The following is a 25,055-nucleotide window of genomic DNA, read 5'->3' as shown; positions in this document are numbered from 1 at the left end:
TCTTGCACAGTTTGCTGGCCTAGCATTATTCTGCTCCTGCTGTGTGATTATTTTGCCAAAGCACTGGAGGATCCAGGGTGTCAGAACCATAAAACACAAATGAAAATACAAAAGATAAGAATTTACAACATAAGGAATCATATATTTGCCGAGCTCACAGAAGGTCAGTCACACCATATTATGTGTATGTTGGGGGCAGATACTAGTTAGGCTGAACACAGACAAATGAGTAGGTTTTTTTGTTCAGGACAACGTTACAGAGAATTTAAACCCATCATGCACCATTTAAGGGAACTAATTCTCTCTTGTAGTTTTCCTCTCATAACTGAAGACAAGGATCAGACTTCTCAAAATGTGCCCCAGGATGAAGCATACCATGGCAGTTATTCACTGTTAATTATTTTATCCTTTCTTAAGATCCTCTTATGTAACTGCTTTGTTATGCAATTAAACAGATGCAGGTTGCCACATGTCATACAGGGTGCAAGGAAGCCTGGTCATACCTTAGATAAGATGTGGAATTTTTCTGGGTTACAGTCGTGGTCAGTCATACCAGTTAATGGTTATGAGTGAACTGGGACTCATATTTGAGGTGCAAGATCTTAGTTCAGAAGTTCCGTATAAGTAACCCACACAAGTGCCCCCATTTCCTGAGCATCTGTAGTTCACAAGATCTGCAAACCCCTCAGCTTTCCCTCCAAAGGCCTCTTGCTTCCTTTCTACATAGTCAAAAATATAATAAACTATCTGCATTTTGCAACATTCTAGAGGTGCTAATCTGAAGCTCTGTGGTGGCTCCAGATGGGTTCCCTCCCTCTATCTCTTACATAAACACACAGTGCAGTATGCTATCATAAACCCCAGCATATTCTGTTAAATAATTGAACAGCTAAAATATATCTGCTTGACAGGGAATTCTTATTTCAAAGTATTTTGGAACATACCTTAGAAATTAGAAGAGAAAAGTTAATTTGTATGTCTCTCAGTCCACAGTTTTTAGATGTTCTCTCTTCTTTAAGTGCAAAACTCATCTCAACATTAACTATGGAGCCGGAACTGATGCCTCCATAACACAGGTAATGGCTGTAAATTATATTGCTATACTCACACTATCAGTAGTTTTGGTGGCTTTGAGGTAGCCGTCAGAGTGATGTCTGAATGGTTTGAGTTCTGGCTCCTTCTGGAGATGGATGAAAATCGATGCATCAGGGGTGTTTGATACTGTTGACCACAAGGTGTTCCTGACATGGACCCAGGAAGGAATAGATGGAGTTGCTCCATTCTTTGTATCTTTGAGAGGGCCAAGAGGGCAGTATAGAGAGATTGCTTAGCTGTCTAGTGGCAATCTCGTATGCCTAACCCACAGTTTTATTTTGCTTTCCCTCCTGTTCAGGGATATATTTGAGGCCATTAGGAGAGAGAATGAGGGGACATTAGCTGTGGTAATTCGCTATACAGATGATAACAAGCTGTCTGTCTGACTGAAATGGTTATTAGGTTGAGAAAAACTGCTATCTTTAAGGAATCTAGCAACCTTTGGTAACTCAGGTTCACGTGATAGGGATCTGTAGGATCCTTGCCTGCTGCTGGATATCCTGAGAGCAGCAGTGGCCAATGACATCTGCAACTGGCCAGAAGGTTGTCAACTTGCAGTTGGACTGTTGCAATGTACTCTACATGGGACTGGCCCTGAAGACCACTTGGAAAGTTCCAGTGGTACAGAATGCCAGAATGCATTCTGTTAGGTGATGTCTCTTACAGACAGCACATTACACCTGTGGTGTGTGATTTGCACTGGCTTCCAGTTTGTTTCTTAGAGTGTAATTTAAGGTGTAGGTTTTAAAATATAAATTCTTTTGGGCAGTGCTGGGTTTACAATGGCACCAATGACTCCATAGAGCTAGGCCCATGCTCAGAAGGGGCCCGGTCTGCTCTGCTCTGCTTGCACTGTGCTCTGAGACCCTGCCAGGGCAGGGGTGCTCTGGATGATGGGATAGAATGTACTCTCAGCAAGTTTGCGGATGACACTAAGCTTGGAGGAGAGGTAGATATGCTGGAGGGTAGGGATAGGTTCCAGAGTGACCTAGACAAATTGGAGGATTGGGCCAAAAGAAGTCTGATGAGGCTCAACAAGGACAAGTGCAGAGTCCTGCACTTAGGATGGAAGAATCCTATGCACTTCCTACAGGCTGGGGACCGACTGGCTAAGCGGCAGTTCTGCAGAAAAGGACCCGGGGATTACAGTGGATGAGAAGCTGGACATGAGTCAACAGTGTGCCCTTGTTGTCAAGAAGACTAATGGCATTTTGGGCTGTATAAGAAGGAGCATTGCCAGCAGATTGAGTGAAGTGATTATTCCCCTCTATTCGACACTGGTGAGGCCACATCTGGAGTATGGTGTCCAGTTTTGGTCCCCCGACTACAGAAAGGATGTAGACAAATTGGAGAGAGTCTAGCGGAGGGCAATGAAAATGATTGGGGGTTGTGGGACATGACTTATGAAGAGAGGCTGGGATTGTTTAGTCTGCAGAAGAGAAGAGTGAGGGGGGATTTGATAGCAGACTTCAACTACCTGAAAGGGAGTTCCAAAGAGGATGGAGCTCAGCTGTTCTCAGTGGTGGCAGATGACAGAAGAAGGAGCAATGGTCTCAAGTTGCAGTGGGGAAGGTCTAGATTGGATATTAGGAAAAACTATTTCACTAGGAGGGTGGTGAAGCACTGGAATCGGTTACCTAGGGAGGTGGTGGAATCTCCATCCATAGAGGTTTTTAAGGCCCGGCTTGACAAAGTCCTGGCTGGAATGATTTAGTTGGGGTTGGTCCTGCTTTGAGCAGGGGATTGGACTAGATGGCCTCCTGACGTCTCTTCCACTCTAATCTTCTATGATTCTCTCTGCCCCCTGGCCAGTCCCCAGTGCACCTCCGGCTCCGGGCAGTCTCTGCTTCCCACCATCTGTGTGGCCCCACCTCTCTCCCTGGAGCTGAGCCTCCTGGGACTGGTGCAGAACCTGGCCAGTATCAGCCAGTTGATGGGGGGGGGGGTAGTGTGAGGGGCTTAGCTGGGCCCCTCCAGGCAAGTGAGCCCTGAGGGAGGCTGGCTGGGGCAGGCCCTGGCCTGGCTGATCATGCCACTCCCGGGGGGCCGGAGTGATTCTCCACCCCGGGACCAGCCCTGGCTGCACTAGCAGCTCAGCCCGGCAGACACAGTTGCCTCCCAGCAGGGCCAATGAGTGTGGCTGGGAGGCAGAGTGTGGGGAAGTGGGTCTATGGGGAACCTGGGGGTGGGGGTGCTGGGCTGTGAGGAAGTGGGGAAGATCTATGTGTTGGGGCACTAGGGAGTGAGGGTTCTGTGTGGGATGCTGGGAGGTTGTGGTGGGGCTGTGGGCAGGAGGACACTGGACAGGGGTGAGGGTGTGCAGGGAGCTGTGCATTTGTGTAAGGGTCTAGGGGGAGCCTTGGGCATAGCAGGTCTGAGGGGGCTCTGACCATAGGGAATGGGGGGAGGGGAGGCACGTTCCGGTGTTGGGTGGGTGGGATGTGTGGCACAGCATTGCCCACCCCATGAGGGGAAGGGGCACGCTGGCAGCACGGGGACAGGCGGGTCACTGTGCGTCTGGAAACTGCCGGTTTGTAAATAGTGCCCTTGCACTGGGCTGGGCAGAGCGGGGACAGCCCTGCCATGCCATACCCCTGGTTAGTCCCTCACTCCGGGGGTCGGCCCCCCTGCACCATGCTCCATTGCCCCCATGGGGGCCCACAAATATGTTTGGTGACGGGCCCACAAAAGGTTAATCTGGCCCTGCTTTTGGAACCTTGACATTTCAGAGACTGTCTCTTGCTTCATGTGATAGCACAGCAGTTGAGATCAGCTGAGGAACTTTGTCCCACTGGTTTTCATGGGAGGGTGTTAGCAGATAGCCTTTTCAGTGAGCTCTGAACATACTCTCCACACTAATGTACCAGAGCCTGCATTTCTTGACTTTCAATTCATGTTGTAAAACATATTTGGAGATCTGGCCAGTAAGTTCCTGCCAATTTTTTTTTGGGGGGTCAGAAAATGCCAGTTTGTTGAAACAGACTTTTCACTGAAATGTACTGTCTCAGCAAAACTGTCATTGGAAAGAGTTGTCAGGACTAGGAGGGAATTTCTGGTCAAAATGAAAGATATATCTGCCCAGAATAGCCAATAACTCTTAGGTTCCCAGGTGCATGCCCTAACTACTGAGCCATTGGTTATTCAGGAAGGGTGGTGGTGGTTCCTCTTTCTCTCTGATTTTGACCAGAAATTCCATCCTGGACCTGACAAACCTTCCTGGAGAAAGTTTCATCAAAGCTGATAGTGCGCTCTTCCTGATGGAGCAGGGACTTGAACCTTATCTCCCACATTCCCGATGAGTTCCAGAAACACTGGGCTATAGAATCAGTCTCTCTCTGGCCCAGTGACTATTTGATTAGCTATACTAATTCAAATAGCTCCAACAGGAGAGAGACTGACTATAAGCCAGGTGCGGGGACAGAATAGGAACATTATATACTTGTTAACACAGGGGTAGGCAACCTATGGCACACGTGCCAAAGGCGGCACACGAGCTGATTTTCAGTGGCACTCATACTGCCCGGGTCCTGGCCACCAGTCCGGGGGGCTCTGCATTTTAATTTAATTTTAAATGAAACTTCTTAAACATTTTAAAAACCTTATTTACTTTACATACAACAATAGTTTAGTTATATATTATAGACTTATAGAAAGAGACCTTCTAAAACATTAAAATGTATTACCGGCACATGAAACCTTCAATTAGAGTGAAGGGCCAGTTTGACCCCTGGCATAACAGACTGCCCTAAATTACAGCTCTGCTTCAGTGGCCATGCTTCTGCCTCTGGCCTACTCTCTTCCTCATCCAACATGCATAAGCCACCCCCTCCCCCTTTGGAATATTTCCTGCTTCTGTACAGGCAGCACAGAACTGGGAGAGTCAGCTCTGCACCTGGTATACCTGCTCTCTGCACCCGTTCTATTCACAAGGGGGCGGTGGGGGAGGGTGGGATTTCTTAAGCTACCCGATAGTCCCTATGTGCCAGTCTAGCAGGTGTAACAGGCTGTAGAGCAATATTGAACTGGGCTCCTAGATTGCATCCTAGCCCAAAAGAATTGGCTGAATTTTTGCCTACACATAGTTCCCATATAGTGTTCTAGGGAACAAACTTTATCTGAAGTCAAAAGGGTTGCACCAGCACATCTGAGGGCAGAATCTGGCCCTATATGTTCATTTTTCAATATCTTTTCCTTACTTGTCTGCATGATAACCAGGAGCAATGGGGGAACCCTTCTACCACTCACTTAACATTATTACATTCATACAGTTACTAATTCAAATGTGTGTTGCCCTAGATGCTAAGGTGTCTGTACTGTATTGTGAAAAGAATAGGTTCTATTATTATTTTCCTCTGAGTAAAATTCTCAAGAGTGTCTAAGTGTCATAGGTTCCTAAGTCTCATTGGCACGTAGCTCTTAAGTTACTTAGATGCTTTTGAAAAGTTTACCATATCACCACCCTCAATTTAATTTGTACCACTCTTCTAAAATTAAAGAGAGATATAATAATTGATCTGAAATATTTCACATGGAAAAAACTAAGTAAATGGAAGAACCAATTAAGACAGTTCATGACATGCTGTCTCTTCAGCATTACTGAGAGATAAAATTCCCTCCTTCTTCAGCTTGGGTTTGTCACTGTTCTGGTTGTCAATGATAAAAAGATACTGGTAAGGGGTGGGTTAAAACATGTTGAGGTTGGTGGGTGTAACAGCAGCCTTTCCTTCAGGATAAATGTAATGAAGTCATTAAGGTAATTTATATAACCAGGTGTTGAAACAATAGGAGCCCAACCCAAAACCCAGACACATGGCAACTGCTTGAATAGCAGTTGAACTGTGTGACCCAAGGGGAGAAATGTGGCATCGCAGGGGCTAGTGAGATGATTGGTGGAACTGTGTTTGTCTGGGTATCTGTGAGAGAAACAGCAGAAAGATCAGCTAGGCTGAAGGAAAAGGCAGCAACAAAGCAGCAGCAGTGCTTAATTTGTAAAGAAAGAGGTGCCGGGGCTCAAATTTTTTTACATTCATACCTGAAGCAGCAAGCCCAGGTGTGCCATGGTTATGAACTGCCAACCCTACTCAGTCCTTGCAAACCACAGCACAAATTAAGCACTCCCCACCAGATACAGTGACAGTAGTACTGGTAGTCTCACCCTGAGACAAAGCTAAGGCTACGTCTACATTGAGGTGTGACTCCCAGGTCATGTAGACATATTTGCACTAGCTCGAGCAGAGCTAGCACGGGTACATCTATGCGAGCTGGGACTCACACCGTTCACACAGAGAGATGTTCACACAGAGAGGGAGTTTTGGGTAGAGTGCTGGCTGGAAAGAGGCTTGGTACAGTGAGCAGAGAAAGTATCTTTTGCTGTTGGATTCCTATTGTATTCAGGAAAACAGAACTTTGTGTATATGCTTTATAAACAAACAGAATTGTATAAAAAAAATACCTGACTGTCATCAATTTCTCCAAAAACAATGGAAACAACTGACAAGGCCTCAAACTTTGACTAACTTCTTGGGCCAAAGGAGTAATGATGTACAGCACTAGGATTTCATTTTTGCAGCTGTTTCTTAGCAGGGTTTAGTCTTATTTGCATACATTTTATTTCAAAGATTCCATAAATAGTGTTTGGCCACTAATTTTTCAGAGACCCTCCTGGAAATTGGATACTGGGAATTTATTGCTGCTACACAGATACAAGATTAGCAGTATAGAACTGACACCCCTTACTAGATCTTAAGAAATATATGGTAGGACAGAAATCTTGAACTTCAGCCAGATTGACAACTGCTTTGCATCTCAGAACCAGTGCAATGCAGTCAGAGTGCACCAGAGAATCTGAGTCCAGATATCCAGATGGCTAGTTTTAGTATATTCAAGCTAAAACAAAAATTCCTCAGGGTAGGTATCAAATCAATAGCAGGATGCAATTATGAAGCCTGACTAAGACTTACTTGCACCCAGAGATTGAATTGGAAAAATAAGAATTAGTGGTAGTCTTCCAAGCATCGCCTACAAACTGTCTACCTGAGACATCAAAATCAGATGTCACTCACAGCAGATTGGGCAGAATGTCATAATATCTTTGCCCCTTGCTGATTTACATACTTTTAATTCCCAGTGAAATATTGAAAAATGTTGATATTTCAATTAGCATCACTCGTTTTCTGAGTTGCTGGCCGTTGAGATAAATAAAGGAGTTCTCATCTTTTGGGGTTTCTCCACATTTTAAAGACATGCTTTACTGCCAGAAGGGCTAAAATCTTATTAAAAAAACAAAATCCAAATTGTTGAACCACCATAAACCAGTGCAATTTGAGACTTACTTGCTTTAGTCTCATTTAAATGACTCCACAGGCAAAACCATAAAACATGCACCACAGATAAAAATATAGCAAGGAAGCCTCTTTATAAAATCTCAACTTTTTAAATTCTATAACGGGGTGAAATTGAGACAACGGGCAGCAATAGGCAGCACAGGCACTTCTCAGCTTGTCCCATCAGTTTCTGAAGAATTTAAGATTTCGTTTTAAAAAGTTCTTATCCTTTACAGTCTATTTATCTAAGGCCCCCATCACCATAGTATCTGAGTGCCTCACAATCATTATTATGTTTATCCTCACAGCATCCAAGTGAGGGAGGGAAGTATTAGCCCCATTTTACTGATGGGGAACTGAGGCATGGGTTTTTATAGGTACTTAGGTGTTGCTCTGCTCAGCATTGCAAGGCCTGTGCAATTGAGATGGCTATGTCCCATTTTCAAAGGTGACTTAGGCACTGAGGAGCCAGATTTTTAAAGGGATTTTTGTGTTGCTTGGCTGAGGGGATAGCACCTAACCTGTAGGCAGCACATCACCTCGGTAGAATTTTCAGCCCTGGATTAGGCAGCCCCATGCTGCCTAGGCTCCCTATAGAGTTAAGGGGCTAACTGAGTGCCTGAAGGCAGCCAAGCAGAGAGCCACCTAAGCTAGCCTGGAGTGAAATGCCAAAGAGAGGACAGGGGCTTAGGCACCTAAGCAGTTGACTTGGTGCCCATGGATGATGGGCCAGAGATTGGCACCTCCCTCCTTTTGGGATCCTCAGTCTTGAACCCTCTCCTGGAGTTGGACACTTAAGCCAGCACAGCAGCTTGGCTAGGCCATGTCCTAGCAGCCAAAACCAACTACTTCTTTCTGGTGCCTGCTCACCTCTCTCACCCTCCCCCTATAATTCCCTGTGCCCTCATTGTCTTTTGTACATGTCCTGTGCTGCCCGCCACATATCCATGGGCTGCATCCAGCTCCCCAGTTGCAGGGTCTGACAGAGGTGTGCTCAGAGCACACCTCTGAGATCAGTCTCCACTGGCCAGGTAAGCTTTCCCCCCATCTAATCGGAAAAGTTCTGCTTCAGGGCCTCTGGGACTTCAGCTTGAGCTAGGGCTCCAAGCTGCTTCTTAGCTGTGGCATGGAGCAGCAAGGCTTAGGCTGCTTTGAAAATGTGGATTGGGGGAAATGTAGGCACCCAGGGGTATTTAGGCACCTAGGGGTTATGCAGTGCCAAAGCTGGGACTTTGAAAATGTCAGTGCCACCTGCATGGTGGACTTGGGCACCCAGCTGCCTGTTTAGAGGCCTACTTTCCTTGAAAAATCTAGCCCTTAGGAAATGATTCCCATTGACTTTCAAGCCTAAGTCATTTGGGAAATGGGACATGGGCTTTACAGTGCTGAACAAAGCAACCCCTACATGCCCAGACCTCAGTCACATAGGAAGTGTGTAGCAGAGCACAGAATTGAACCCACATCTCTCAATGGGAAGGTTCGCTCCCTAACCACTGGCCCATCCACACATTCAGCAGAAGCACTGCTATCTTACTACATGTAGACTAGAACTATGCAAATAACCAATTCCTCTGTTTGATGGCTGAACCAAAAAAAGAAAAAAAAGGTTCAGGTCAAATGAAATGTTTCAGTCAACTTCTGTCAGGGCTTAGCCATGAAAAGTACATGTCTCCGCTGCTCTTACCCTTGTAGCATAGCTACACTGCTATTTATACACATGCTAGTTGGATGAGAGCTAACATGAGTGTATATGAGCAGGGGAATGACACCTCTAGCTTGAAGTGTAGACATAGCCTAAGAGAACCATACGCTTCCCATTCCTCTCACTGAAGTACGAACTGTGATATTGCTAATGATGACCATTTGAATGTCAACATTAAGTACTTAATTGCTAATAATTTTAGCAGAAACATCAAACTATTCTAGCATAGAGTGTAGAGTTTAGCTGTCATCTCCACTTTGCTGATTCTCAGTTGGAATTATTAGATGAGTTGAAACCCCCAAGCCATTAGTTCACAGAGTAAGTTGTGTGTGTCAGTTGCCCAAGAGAGAGTATGGTTTTGGCCTTGCTGTACCTAATTACTGAATGTTTTCACTCATTTTCATATATATATGAACATATACTACTCCACACAAGGATGGGGATAAACTGATAGTGGAGAAAGGGAGAGCCAGAGTGGAAGAAATAGTGGGCAACTCAAGGAAAGGAATTCAAGGAAGGTTAGCTAGAGAAAAGGGAGGAAATCTTTCGAAGGGGGAAGAATTTATACAAATGGGCCGTGTCCATATTAATCAAATATGTGAATTATATCATTCGAATATTTTTGTAAAATCTCCAGATTTTGGGGCAACCTGTCCTGGTCTACACCAACTTCTAAGTTATGCTCAGCATCATGTAATTAAACTCAACTTTTCACCACAGTGTTCAAACATGAGAAAACTGTGTATGCAGACAAGCCTTGAAATTTCTCTGCTGTGGTCATGATGGGCAAGACTGGAACAGCAGCTTCTGCTAGTATGGTAAGTGCTATTAAATAAACTCTCTGCTGTGGTCATGATGGGCAAAACAGGTGTGTTTTTGAATCATGTTACTTTGATCACGTTAACTTATCATCAGGGGCGGCTCCGGGCACCAGCGCAGCAAGAGCGTGCCTGGGGCGGCAAGCTGCGGGGGGCGCCCTGCTGGTCGCTGTGAGGGCGGCAGTCAGGCAGCCTTCGGCGGCATGTCTGCGAGAGGTCCACCGGTCCTGTGGCTTCGGCGGCAATCTGGCAGTGGCTACGCCGAAGGCGCGGGACCGGCAGATCACCCGCAGACACGCCACCGAATCTGCGGGACCAGCGGATCGCCCACAGGCGTGCTGCCGAAGGCTTAGGGTGCCATGCTTGGGGTGGCAAAAAACATAGAGCCACCCCTGCTTATCATGACTGAAAATCTCCATTAAGATGCAGGCTAACACATTCAAAGCCGTGGTAGCTGGTTGCATTGTAGTCCAGGCTAGGTGCAATATGGCTAATCAACATGGCTTAAAACATGTTAGTCTGCATCTTAATGAGGCTTTTCAGTCACGCTAAGCTAAACGGATTGAGTGAATATGATTAAAAAAACACTCCCTGTTGGCTGTCTAAACATACCCTCTGGGCTTTCTCTGAAGGAGGGGGATGGAGGGAGGCCTGGTGTGAGAACAGGAAAGATCCTGAAGGCTCCACTCTCTTGTTCCAGGCAGAGACCCAAGCAGGGAAACAACATCCCAGTGCAATGCTCTGGAAAGTTCTAGAGGCCACATGAAATGTATGTATGTATATTTCACCTGTCTTCTTTGCACTACAACTCTTGGTCCTAGAAGCCACCATGCAAGTTACAGTGGTGGCAGAAATCCCCTTGCTTTACCTGTTAATCTGACTGTCTTGCCAACTGATTGTGCAAAGACAAGAGCAAGAATTAACCTGTTCTCAGAGACTGAACCGTGGCTGTCCCTCCTCTGAGGTGATCGCACCTCAGCATCCCTTATCACCCATTGCTAGTTAGTGATCTGAGAACACTGAGTTTTATGTAGACATCACAGCCTTGCCTTGCCAATAGGCACCAGCTGAAATAAAATTATAGTATTTTGTATTTTAAAAACCTCTCTTTTTATGAAAAAAGAACAAGGAGTACTTGTGGTGCCTTAGAGACTAACAAATTTATTTGGGCATAAGCTTTTGTGGGCTAAAACCCACTTCATCAGATGCATGCAGTGGAAAATACAGTAGGAAGATATAGATATAGATATAGATATATCTATATATATACACACAGAGAACATGAAAAAATGGGGGTTGCCATACCAACTCTAACGAGACTAATCAATTAAGGTGGGCTATTATCAGCAGGAGAAAAAAAACTTTTGTAGTGATAATCAAGGTGGCCCATTTCAAACAGTTGACAAGAAGGTGTGAGTAACAGTAGGGGAAAAATTAGCATGGGGAAATAGTTTTTAGTTTGTGTAATGACCCAAATCTTTTTACGATTTCACTGGGGATTTAATGGAAAAATAATGTGACTGAGACCAGCTTGGAGGACAGGAGATAGTGGTGTGCTTACAGTACAGCATAGAACATGGTATGTCCCTGCATTGTCGGGGGAGCTTTGGAGCATGGTGGTTCCATTGCATATGTTTTTAATGATATTTAAAGATATTTAAATTGATTTTGGTAATGAACCATGCCTGGGCCACATCCTGGCAAATGCCTTCCACCCACCCGCCAATGACTGCTTAGTATTGAAGCCAGCATTGACTGCATGTCCTGTCATTTTAATTTTCTGTTTTAGACAGAAAGGGAAAAGGATTTTGATCACTTGCCAGAAGCCTAACTTTAAAAGAACAGTACCAGGGAAAGTAAGCAACCATGTCATAAAAGTAATAGAACAGTTTCCCCATATCTAGAAATGCTCTGTGACTTACCTTCTATGAGTAGGTGTTGCAAAGCTCACTGCTGGTCAATGAATACTTGAGAACAGGGGCACACACATAAATTGAGGTGAACAAAAGTGGGGGGTAATAGGATCACACAAGTGGCAGAGCATAGTGGTATTTTCAGAAATGCCCATACGAATTCCCGGGCTAAGTGAAGTGCCCACTAGAAGCACAATAGCTTATGTGCATTAGCAATTTATATAGACTAAAGAAACTTGGATGAGCACTGTCAAAATGGGGTATTTTCAGGCATCCTTGGAGAGTAGTCAAACACCCAGGAGGGTGGCAGCAGCGGTGGCTGAGGCAGGTGAATGTGATGGGGAAGATGACATAAGGGATGGGGGTGCGTGAGGAAGCCAGATGCAACACACTCAGAAATAGATGGCTTAACTTCAGAAATAATTCCCCTTGCAGCAGAACGGCTGGGCAAGGACTCAAAACCCCTCTTGTTAGCATGAAGTAGAAGCTGCTCCAGCATTTAACTCTCTGTGCTATAGGCCATCTTGTGTTTACAACCACAAAGCTTTAAGGAATTCAATGGGAGCAGAATTCTAACAAGGGAGACAGGAATGTCTGCTAGCTTTCTCCTGCGCACTTCAGGTGAGCTTATTTATGGACACATTTTCTACAAAAGATATTACGAGCCCGAAGAACAGAGAGGGCCTTCAACATGCCCTGAAGTTCAGCCAACTTGTGCTCACTCATCCCAGTGAGAGAAGTGACTGTCAGAGCTGAGTGGCTCACTGAGAATGCCCTTCCCCAAGTACCCAGCGTTTAAAACTGGGACTGTAAGTGAGAGCATCCCCGCTGATGGATGGATCATTCTGCCAAAGCATATGTACCACTGCCTTCCAATGGCTCATTGCAGAAGAGAAAAGCCCTGATAAGGCTAATAGTGAATATTAACACTATTATCAGTTAATGCTGCCAGTCTCCATCACCCACTTGTTAAATTTTCAAACAAGCAACTTTGTGCTTTGTCCCTGTCTGCCCCTCCTGCCAGGGAGGTGCTCCCTGTAAACATCCACAAAACTAGCACATTATCCTCCTTCAAGTACCTCCTCAAAACTGTCCTTTGCTGAAATGCCTACAAAAATCTTGAGATCAGATAGACAGGGGTCACAGCACACCCAATGACCTATCATGCTGACCAACGTTTTCTTATTGTTTCCTTATACTTCCCCATCTATCTGTATCCACCTGTTGGCTTCTGTTTTATACTTTAATTGTAAGCGATTTGAGGCAGGGACCATCTCTTTGTTCTGTGTTTGTTCAGTGCTTAGCCCAACGGGGTCCTGGACCATGACAAATGAATAACTTATTTCCTAATGCCAAGTGTGAGGCCGCACCATAGAATTTAAATTGGTTAGACAAAATGTTGAAAGGGGATTGATGCATGTTGTGACTTGTGGCCTGCATCTCAGTTTCACCACAGGCATGTTATGTGCTGGATATTTGACTGCAGAATGCTATCTAGTGCTGTGACAGCACCTCACATGTGACATGCCTTTCGGTTAATTGGTATGCCTGCCATATGCTATGAAATCTGGTGCTTAGGGATGAACAGTACTTCAAATAAAGATGATTTGGCACTTAGTGATTATTTCCCTGACTAGGGCATTTGTCATAGTAGCAAGTACATCAGCAGTAAAGATGTCTTTATTTGGTGACAAGCCCAAGGTTCATGCTTGTACATGATTAATAAAACCAGAAAAGTTCATCAGAAACTAAAGTTGCCACAAAATTAAAAGAATGCCATGTAAGGCAAATGACTGGATGAAATGTTCATTGGAGCATCCAAGCAATTTTCCCTATGGGCAGGCTCCAGCTCGCACAGCAACATCAAAGTAATGTCTAAACAGCTATTTTTGTGCATCATGCTAGCACAAGTCTTTGGACCCAAGCTGGAAGGCTCAGCCCCAGGTATGAATGAAACTTCTTAAACATTTTAAAAACCTTATTTACTTTACATACAACAATAGTTTAGTTATATATTATAGACTTATAGAAAGAGACCTTCTAAAACATTAAAATGTATTACCGGCACATGAAACCTTCAATTAGAGTGAATAAATGAAGACTCGTCACAACACTTCTGAAAGGTTGCCGACCCCTGTGTTAACAGGTTAAACATCCCGTAAGCCCAAACCATTGGACTATGATGGGTGTCTGTCTTACTTCTTCCTGAAATTTTTCTGAAGGTCTTGGGTTCAGTCCACATTGGAGCAGAAACAACTCTTGAAACCTCAATTTTTCATGAAATGGAATTCTTGTTTTCTAGCCATTCCTATGCTCCTGTTCTTCCAAGCTTTTTCTGAGAGGGAAGAGGTGCAAAAAGTTCAGTGAACCAAGGGAGCTGGAGTGAAAACCTTAGCTTTATAGCAAATTGAGTGGAGTTTTTAAGTCATGGAAACTGGCTCAGATGCATAGTGATTGGATTTATTTTAATAGATTATGCACACATGCCAAGAGCATTTTTTAAAAAAGTTTAAATAAATATTTTTAAGATGTGCTTTATATGAATGGTGTTAGATCCTAAGATGTGCATATAGCCTGATCCTGCATTATATTTAATATATATCCATATCTATAAAGAGAGAGATGTGAAAGCGATCACAAGGTTTTAAAGAGCAGAACACATGCTTTTGAGGATGGTCTATAAAATGTCTCTTGGCATGCCCGCCTATACTTTTTTCTAAGATCTTGTTTGTTAGAGAAATAAATGTAGCACTCACAGAAGAAAAATGTTGTAGCTATTTTTAACAAAACTCTTATTCATTAAATCACTGGTATCATGTATACTGGACTTCAAAGTCAAGAGACTATGCAAAGTCCATTTGCCTTTGAAGTCTTTGAAGTGTTCCCAGAAGCTGCTCTCAGTAGAGAGAATCTGGTGGTTTTTAAGAAATAAAAGTAGTCTAGTTACAGCTAGCCTATGTCTGCTCTTCAAATGCCAAGCTGCAAGTAAACGTAAAGGCTATATTTAAAAAAAAAACACACACACAGAAAACCAACACTGTCATGTGTTTTCCCTGTAAGAGAAGCTACATCCCCGTCTGTAGGTAGTTCAAAGGCAATATGGCTACTAAGTGCTGGTTTCAGTTGACATTGGGGAGCTTAGGATCCCAAAGGCTCTATCATTTGATGTAATTAAAAATAATCAAATAAAATGAAATTATGCACACACAGAGTCACCTTTTTGGACAAGTAATCTGGAATTTAACAAACAAGCGACAGTCTATGTTGTAGGTTTTTTGACCCAAACTATAAAACTTTATATAAGATTATAGCCCAGCACTGATCATGTAAACATGCATGTGCTTAACTTTACACATCGACTGCAGTGGGACTGCTCACAGGGCATAAAGTTAAGCACATGAATGATCCTTTGAAAGAATGGGAACTAGGATGATTAAAATCCAATATCAAGAATATCACTCCCTATTACATTCTATAGGCTTTTAGTGTAATTAATATAGAATCCCAATACAATTATCTACAACTCTATTGCTTTAATTCCCATTAAATGCTATAGGACTTTTCCATAAAGATAATGTTTCAGCCACGCTTGATTTACTCACACAAAACCGTTGTTGCCCTACGTAAATCTCACATTAAAGAGCGCAATAACCCTTTCCCAAATACAGAATGGATGTACCTGCAATTTAAGGAGACCCACTGAAATTTGGCTGAATCATTTTAAAAAGATAGAGGCCTTGAGTTTCAAATTTGAGTGGCTACAATTGAGCAACTAAATCCATATATAAAGGCTGATCCCACACCCACTGAACTCAATGGGAAAACTCCTATTGATTTCAATGCAGCAGGAGTTGTCCTTAGGCACCAAAACAAGTGCTTTGTTTTCAGAGATATTAAGCAGCCACAACTCCCATTCAAGCCAACCTCTGAAAATGAGGCCACTTTTATCTAGGTGCCTAAATATGGATTTAAGTACTTAGCTTTAGGCACCCACTCTTGAGAATTTCAGTGCAAGTATTTTAAAACAAATGGGATATTTTGTAAAGTCAGACCAATCAGACCTTGTGTGTATGTGTTATTATACAGTTAGTAATTACATGATCACTTACTATTTTTAATACAAAACACCCTAACCTCCTAAGTTTACACGAAAAGTGGTGCCTGAGTTCCATCTGAATAAGATCATTGTCTCCTGGTATTCTTCCCCAGACCTCATTCTGAGCCAGTGGAAGTTAGATTTCATACTCAGAAGTAAAAAATATTTGCATTGGAAGAAAACATTTAGGAAATCTAGACTTTTAGTAGCCTTTGGGGATCATTACAGAGGAAATTCCATCTCCATACAATGTCTAAGTGGATCAAGCCACATTTTGGGATTTGTTACATGTTAATCATATAGCAATACCTCAGAATTTTATGCCTCATTCTGCTAAGGGTAAAGCAGCTTTGATGGCATCCCTTTGTAATGTTTCCTGTAGATCTGCTTTTTGTAGTTCTGTACATACATGCACAGCACTATTCCCTTCACTTGGCATTTTGATCTAATGCTCACTTTGCAAGTAAAATACTGTGATACTTGTTTTATTAAAACTCAGCCCACCAACCTGGGTTGTTGTACCAGTCACTGAACTCCCATAAGTGGGAATATGCAGAGGACACTTTGAAGAAGAAAGGTAGGGAAAGCATATAGGCACAGGGTAGTATCCCCTTAAATAGTGTGTGAGCAGTCTAGTGGCACTTACAGTGTTCTACATCAGAGCAACAATATGGAGGTAGCCTTGTACATTTGTGTATAATTGATAAACACAATTATTTGGGACCCAACTGAGCTTGAGCAGTTTCTTTATTTTTGTTGTTGTTTTTGTAGAAACAGCAAAAGACATATAGTGGATAATTTACCAGTAAGTGTAGGTCTTTGAAAGTGTTATTTCTGCCTATTCTGTAAAATGTGGGTAATAACACTTAGGTGTATTTAGGATTGATTACCCCTGCTTATGCCAAGGCTGAATCTGTCCCATAAGATGGTAAGTTTTATTACTAATTGTTATTAACTTTCCTGCTGTTGCTTTGGCGCACACACACTGTAGGAAGATCTTTCTGATTTACTTTCTGGCTCTACAAATTTTGGATGATCCTTCACCAGTTAAACTCTATTTATCTTAGTGAAGAAAAAGAAAAAAAAAAGTCTCATCTTGAAGTCAGCCTTGTTAAAGATTGTACTCTGGGCTATTTATCCTTAAAGAAAGTATTTCCTGCTGATGCCATAGGATATTTTGTGACATTTCATTCAGAAAAGAAGGTACAACAGAATGGGGAAAGATCCGCCTTTTTGAGCTGCCCTGGGAATCTTTATACCATTTGTTGGATTAGTGGATGTTCAGCTTGTGGAATATAGAATATGAAGTACAAATGAGAGAGGAAAATTTTGTCCTTAGATTAGTTTTAGGGTTTCATTTTCAGAAGTGCCAAAGTGACTTAGGAGGTGACATCCCATTTTCAAATGTAGCTGAGGTGCCACTTTTGAAAATGGGACTTTACCTTCTATATCACTTAGAGGCTTTTGAAAATTTTATAGCTAGTCTCTTCCTGCCATACACTTCTCTGATGCAGGCTCAAGAACACTGATGTACATCTGCATTAGTGGGCACAATGACAGGAGTTATATGTACATTTACTGCAGATGACTGTATGTAAACACAAGCATACTATTTGCATTCAACAGGTCCTCTTCCCACAGAAAATGTGTCTCTTCAACTTAATACGCACAGGACAGTCTAATGTTCACAATTGCGTATATAATGTCCATATCCCCCTGTTCTTCCCTTCCCTTCCTTGCTCGTTATCGTGCCCAAACTAACTGTTCAGTTAGGTTTACACTTGGGTCTGAGTATCATACATGCCAAAAAGTCTGCATTTACTAAAACCTTTTTATCTGAAAATCAATTAATAATGTATGAACATAATTGGGAGATAATGTAATAATTGCTTGCTAGATTATGTAGCCAAAATAATCATTTTCAGAGATGTTTGATTTTTGCCTGGTGACTGCATTTTGTCTAGATTTCAGGGCAGCAGATGCTTATCTGTTTGTTGTGGTCCAGAAAACAGCACTAACTTGAACCAGAATTACATTTTAACCTTCCACAGCACCTAATTTTACTTAAAAAAAAAAAAGATCATTGCCTAAATGTTCTTATTTTCAAGTGGGAAAATCAACATACAGAATCCATACACGAAGAATGCAGTTTACTCCACTTAGGATCACACATCCACAATGTCAAAGTGGACAAACTCTCTCACACAAACATACACAGTCTTTTAACTTGATTCTAACCTTTGTCCTCATTGTAGCAACTTTATGTATATGTTTAAAATATTTGTACATTTAGGTTGTGAGTTTGCCCAAATGGAAACCTATTAGAAATATGGTCACAAAATATTCACAAAAATTATGGCCCACAAAGAAGTTGAAAGCGCAATTAAAAATCCCAAACAGAGGACACAGTCCAAACACAGCTCCAGGAAAAAAATACAATCACCAAAAAACCAAGATAAAAATTGACCTCTTGCATCCCATATCATAAAACTACAGGGGGAAAATACACTAACTAAACCTAGGACGGAAAAAAGACCCCACTGGACTATCATATCTGCTCAGCTCGATGACCAATCACTTTGAGTGGATTTTTCAAAAGCACTCAGTATTGGCCTGACTCTGCTTCCATGGACTTGAATGCCAACAGAGACCAGCACTGGAAATCCCACTATAGTGTTCTTTTAAAGTATGTAAATCATCATCATTATTGTATTTCAAAGGCCAAATTCTGACCCAAATTAGCACTTCCATCTGAATTCTAATTTCCTCCAGAAGACTCAAAGAGCCTGTTCCACAGGCCTTCCCTGCTATAAGCTGCTGAGAGATGTTCCAAGGCAAGAACATGGCTCAAGATCTGGCACTGGGACCTTTTCATCCAACCTAGGTTACCAGAGGCGCTGGCTTCCCCACCACATCTCTTTCTCCCCCCCGCCTCTTCCTATCTAGTTCTGCCCACTCCTCTGAGCACAACCTGTCCCCGCTCCTCCCCCTCCCTCCCCAGCTCCTCCTGCTGGACGTGAAACAGCTGACCAGTGAGCGGGAGGCATTGGGGAGGGGGAGCGGGCTGCCGGTGGGTGCTGAGCACCCACTAATTTTTTTCCGTGGATGCTGCAGGGCTGGAGCACCCATGGAGTCGGCGCCTGTGTAGGTTATACATTCTCCCAGCAGAACTAATTTGAACCAGTGTAGGGAGGGGTAACCAGCAGTCAGAGTATAGGTACAGAATAATGTTGCTTTTGCAGTACATGTGTACCCCTTTGTAAAAATCATCTGCATGGGCAGCCAGGATTAGATCCAAAGAAATCACATTTGGGAGAATTAAAAAATGCTGTCTGAAATTCTTTTCATTCATTTGCTGATGGCTCATATAAACCCTTAGAACCTCAGTGAGCATGTTTCAATGACATGAAGCATTAAAATGCATGTGTGACACAGAGGCCCATTGGTGATTCACTACTCTGTGTCAGCAGCTCTTGTCAGGTCTGACACACTCACTGCACCTAACATATTGTTGTCATAATCTGAATTTAAAAAGTGTCTTGTGAGGTATCATATACAAACTGATAACACGCTGGTTCTGAAAATCATTGCATGGTGTATCTATGGTAAACCCACGAAGGACTTTAAGAACATATTTGCAGCATATAGCTATAAAATGACTTTGGCAAGCAGCACAGGTGCCAACTTTTCATTGTGCTCGACCCCCATCTCTGCCCCAGGCCCTGCCCCACTCCACCCCTTCCCTCAATGCCACACCCCCACCACACCTCTTCCCACCCCGTTCTGCTCCCTCCCCAGAGTGCACCACATCCTTGCTCCTACCCCTTTCCCCCAGCCTCCTGCACACTGCAAAACAGTTGATCGCAGCAGGCAGGAGGCACGGGGATGGAGGGGGAGGCGCTGATCTGTGGGGCCCACCAGCAGGCAGGAGGCGTGAGGAGCGGGAGATGCTGATGGGGGCCTGCCGGTGGGTGCTCAGCATTTTTTCCCTGTGGCTACTCCAGCCCCAGAGTACCCACGGAGTCAGCGCCTATGGCAAGCAGTGCCTAAACCATGCCTGTTCCAGACAAAGGAATGTGGTTCCACCTGCTTGAATGTGTCTCTCATGTAAATTAGGCAAGGTGTGACCAAAGACAAAGAAAAGCACATTTACATGCAAAGTAAACAAAGCCATCAGGAGAGCAAGTGGGGAAAGATGAACAGGAGTACTTGTGGCACCTTAGAGACTAACAAATTTATTAGAGCATAAGCTTTCGTGGACTACAGCCCACTTCTTCGGATGCATATAGAATGGAACATATAATGAGGAGATATATATACACACATACAGAGAGCATAAACAGGTGGGAGTTGTCTTACCAACTCTGAGAGGCCAATTAATTAAGAGAAAAAAAAAAAAAAAAAAAAAAAACTTTTGAAGTGATAATCAAGCTAGCCGAGTACAGACAGTGTGATAAGAAGTGTGAGAGTACTTACAAGGGGAGATAGTCAACGTTTGTAATGGCTCAGCCATTCCCAGTCCTTATTCAAACCGGAGTTGATTGTGTCTAGTTTGCATATCAATTCTAGCTCTGTAGTCTCTCTTTGGAGTCTGTTTTTGAAGTTTTTCTGTTGTAATATAGCCACCCGCAGGTCTGTCACTGAATGACCAGACAGGTTAAAGTGTTCTCCCACTGGTTTTTGAGTATTTTGATTCCTGATGTCAGATTTGTGTCCATTAATTCTTTTGCGTAGAGACTGTCCGGTTTGGCCAATGTACATGGCAGAGGGGCATTGCTGGCACATGATGGCATAGATCACATTGGTAGATGTGCAGGTGAACGAGCCCCTGATGGTATGGCTGATGTGATTAGGTCCTATGATGATGTCACTTGAATAGATATGTGGACAGAGTTGGCATCGGGGTTTGTTACAAGGATAGGTTCCTGGGTTAGTGGTTTTGTTCAGTGATGTGTGGGAAAGATGAATACTTAATCTCGATGAGGGATGGAGACTACACATCCCGCTTCTCCCTCCCCCCAGTCAGGGAGCCTTCCTACCTCTTGTAGCAGGGTTAATGAACTTTGGGAAGATAGCATGGTGCTTACACCTCAGCAGGCAAGAGAAGTTTGGGCGGGGCTTACTTTTCTACGAATACATTTCAAAGGTTTACTGGACTATGAAAAGAAAGGAGAGAGAACCCCATAGTTGTCCATCACTTGGGCGATTCAAGGGTCCAGAGCTCTTGAAATTACAGAGTGTTGGGGCTATCAGCCAAAGGGGTTGAAGTCCCTAGGAAGTGAATATAGGTGAAAAACCTGCTTAGGCAAAGATTGTAACTTGCTAAAAATTAAGTTTTAGTCTTACAAGACTATTTTTACCTGTTTGCTTGTAGCCCTTTATTCCTTATATTTGACATCACTTAAACCTGTGTCCTTTTGTTAAATAAACTTCTTGTATATAAACCAATTCAGTGCAGTGATTGAAATAAAAGTGTTTGTCAAACCCCAGTGAAATTAATGAGCTGTAGTGTATTCTCTCTTTAAAGGAGCAACAAACTTAACTCCTGAGAGTGATCCAGGAGAGGAATGGACATTGCAGAGAGAGGTCTCTGGGGAACTTGGGATTCCCTGTTTGGTACCTGCAAGCCAAGGGCTGGACTGGCAGAGCCCTGAAGAGTTTGCTGGCAAGGTAGACAAGCTGGGTGTCCGGGGTTGTCATGCAGCTCGGCAGTAGCAAAGCTCTCCCTTGCCGAGACTGAGAGGGGTAGTACAGTCACTCACAATTTTGGGAACTTCAGCAGCTTGTCACATTGGCAGACAATTTAGGGACAATTTGGGACTGGGGGCGTGTTGGGTCACGCTGCTGGGCGGTGAATGTCAGGGCGTGACCTGCATGCTTGTAGGCTGGCTGTTGGTGTCAGGGCTATGAGCCACAGCAGCATAGCATTGAAGACATCCCAGGTGGCAGGGCAGGGCCAGTGGTGACACAGTGCCTTACTGGTCTGGGTTGAACCCCAAAGTGTCACAGTATGAGTGGAAGAAAGGGGAATAATCCTAAAAACTCATCATAATTAAAGTAAAACAAGCTAGAGTTGCACTGTAAATGAAAGTGCAAGGAACAAGAAGTGGCTAATTTGGTTAACATTGGGCTGCTTAAAATCTGAGGGTAAAAAGGAACTTATGCTAAAAATGGAGAAGGTGGGGAGGGAAATAGACAAGACATTATTGTCAGCTAAGGCTTGCAGAGTAAAGATAAGAGCATAAAAATGAGAAGTCTTGTATGTCAGCCAAAGGTGCTGAAGTCAACAGAAGGACATTTATAAATATAAGATGGAGGTCAAAGAGAGAAATTCCTTTTACCTAGCTCCTGCCCCAGTCAGCTCTCCTGCAACATCCCAGTTCCCTCTCCAGCACTTGCACATCCATGTCTAGTTGGCAGCCAGTATCAAGCGGAGTGCCCCAAGTGTCGGTCCTGGGGTTGGTTTTGTTCAATATCTTCATTAAAGATCTGGAGGATGGCGTGGATTGCACCCTCAGCAAGTTTGCAGATGAAACTAAACTGGGCGGAGTGGTAGATACACTGGAGGGTAATGATAGGATACAGAGGGACCTAGACAAATTAGAGGATTGGGCCAAAAGAAATCTGATGAGGTTCAACAAGGACAAGTACAGAGTCCTGCACTTAGGACGGGAGAATCCCATGCACTGCTACAGATTAGGGACCGAATGGCTAGACAGCAGATCTGCAGAAAAGGATCTAGGGGTTACAGTGGAAGAGAAGCTGGATATGAGTCGACAGTGTGCCCTTGTTGCCAAGAAGGCTAACGGCATTTTGGGCTGTATAAGTAGGGGCATTGCCAGCAGATTGAGGGACGTGATCATTCCCCTCTATTCGACATTGGTGAGGCCTCATCTGGAGTAGTGTCCAGTTTTGGGCCCCACACTACAAGAAGGATGTGGAAAAATTGGAAAGAGTCCAGCAGAAAGCAACAAAAATGATTAGGGGACTGGAGCACATGACTTATGAGGAGAGGCTGAGGGAACTGGGATTTTTTAGTCTGCAGAAAAGAAGAATGAGGGGGGATTTGATAGCTGCTTTCAGCTACCTGAAAGGGGGTTCCAAAGAGGATGGATCTATACTGTTCTCAGTGGTGGCAGATGACAGAACAAGGAGCAATGGTCTCAAGTTGCAGTGGGGGAGGTTTAGGTTGGATATTAGGAAAAACTTTTTCACTAGGAGGGTGGTGAAGCACTGGAATGGGTTACCTAGGGAGGTGGTCCTTCCTTAGAGGTTTTTAAGGCCTGGCTTGATAAAGCCCTGGCTGGGATGATTTAGTTGGGGATTAGTCCTGCTTTGAGCAGGGGGTTGGACTAGATGACCTCCTGAGGTCTCTTCCAATCCTGATATTCTATGATCCATCTCCTGCTTCAATCAACTCTCCCTCAATTGTTGTCTCTCTCACACACACAATTCAATATCCCGTCTCAATTTATTTTACTCAAATGCTGATGAATTTCATCAAGCTGCTTCTTGAATGGTAAATCCACCCGGGATCTGACCAGAGATTGCATTTTAAAAGAAAAATAATTGAGAAAAAAGAAGGTTTAATGAATTAGCTAATGAAATTTGGGGACTTACTGAAAAGCTATGGAGAAATAGGGACAAGTCAAAAAATTACAATGGAAATTGCAATCTTAAAAAAAAAGGATCTGGACTGTTATTGTCTACCCTCCTGTTAAGGCTAATTTCTGTACCTAGTAAATTAATGGAATATAAAGAGAAACAAATCTTTAAGTACGGAGAGAAGAACTGAACCTTGAGCAATAGGCAACATGAGTTTGAAAACAAAGGGAATGCAGGAGCTGCAATATAGCTAGATATTGTTAGAGGTTTCTGTACAGTGATACACAAAATCTTCTTGAATTAATTAGGATTAGCTTGGATATGATCATTGCCATATGGATTGAAAACTGCCTATGAACAAAGGGTAACAATAAGTACTGAATTCTAAGATGGTCCCTAATGAAATGCGGCAGGCCTCAATACTAGGCACAGGTTTATTTAACATACTTAATTATTAGTGATCTGGAAGTTTATATATATTCAGAGTTGGTAGTAAATTGGGAGGTGCAGTAATGTACTACTAAAGTATTAAGAAGATGCACCCTCAACAATTTTCCATCTCTGCTGGCAATATATGCAATATTCCCAGGGTGAAATTTGAAATTCTGTCCTCCCAACCAAAAATATCCATCATTCCCATTCTCCACCCCATTTCTTCACTCAAAAAACAACCCAGCAGTTCCATAGTGTGGCCCTTCCAAATCCATCACTCCTTCTACTTGCACCCTCTTGTCCATTACCTCTAGACTCCAATGCTTTTCCCTACTATATTCTCACTGAGGCTCTTCTAAATAGCTCTCTCTCTGTGGCAGCTGTTCCACACAGCAGCAGTGGTAGCAGGTGGGTGGCTTATGGCCTATGCTGGTGGCAGTGGTAGCAAATAAGTAATTTGGGCTGCTTATTTGGGGCATGAGTCCCCTTTGATTCCTGAAGTGGAATCAACAGCTGGCATGGGGGAGTGGGTCTCTGTTAGCTGGCATGGGTGCAGCAGAATGGGAGCCAGCCTCTACTGTCTAATGAATGATACAATAGGGCTCCAGGCTCACTCCCCTCTTGGGTCTTCAGACTCCAGGTGCAGAGGTGGGCAGCAGTGGCTACTGGATTTTCATTCAGGGCATCAGCAGATTTGGCCCTATCTCCGCTCTTCATTTTTCTCAAGCACTGCTGGAGCAGCTGTGGATTGAGAGAGGAGGATACACAAGGACTGTGTGAACCTGGAGGCACTGGTGGGGACGTATGAGAACTGTTTGCAGCAACTGTTGTGGTTATAGCAATAGTTGGTGCACTTAAAGAGGGCTGAAAATTTTAACAAACCAAATCTCACCCTACCATTTTTGGGCAGCTTGCAAAACCAAAATGTAACCACAATCTACCCACAGTTATCACACTGTTACAGGAAGGATTCAAGTACCATGATGACGGGTGCCACACGGAACCTAGACAGAAGGCTAGACATATATTTTGGGGTTCTTAATTATTTCCTTTTCTCTTATAGTCACTATG

The 25,055-nt window shown here is 43.5% G+C and overlaps 1 long non-coding RNA gene across 1 annotated transcript in view; it reads left to right on the top strand.

The window, feature by feature from the left end:
• The first annotated feature begins 985 nt into the window (after positions 1-985).
• LOC128838558 (uncharacterized) overlaps positions 986-25,055 on the top strand; it is a 43,125-nt gene continuing 19,055 nt past the window's right edge. Inside the window, exons 1-3 of the long non-coding RNA XR_008445199.1 lie at positions 986-1,076; positions 9,841-9,938; positions 10,639-10,707. This is a non-coding gene — a long non-coding RNA (uncharacterized LOC128838558). The remainder of the gene's footprint in view (positions 1,077-9,840; positions 9,939-10,638; positions 10,708-25,055) is intronic.

Source organism: Malaclemys terrapin, chromosome 5, assembly GCF_027887155.1.
Source record: "Malaclemys terrapin pileata isolate rMalTer1 chromosome 5, rMalTer1.hap1, whole genome shotgun sequence".
NCBI classification, from domain to species: Eukaryota; Metazoa; Chordata; order Testudines; family Emydidae; genus Malaclemys; species Malaclemys terrapin.
This window is presented reverse-complemented; position numbering and strand designations above follow the sequence as displayed.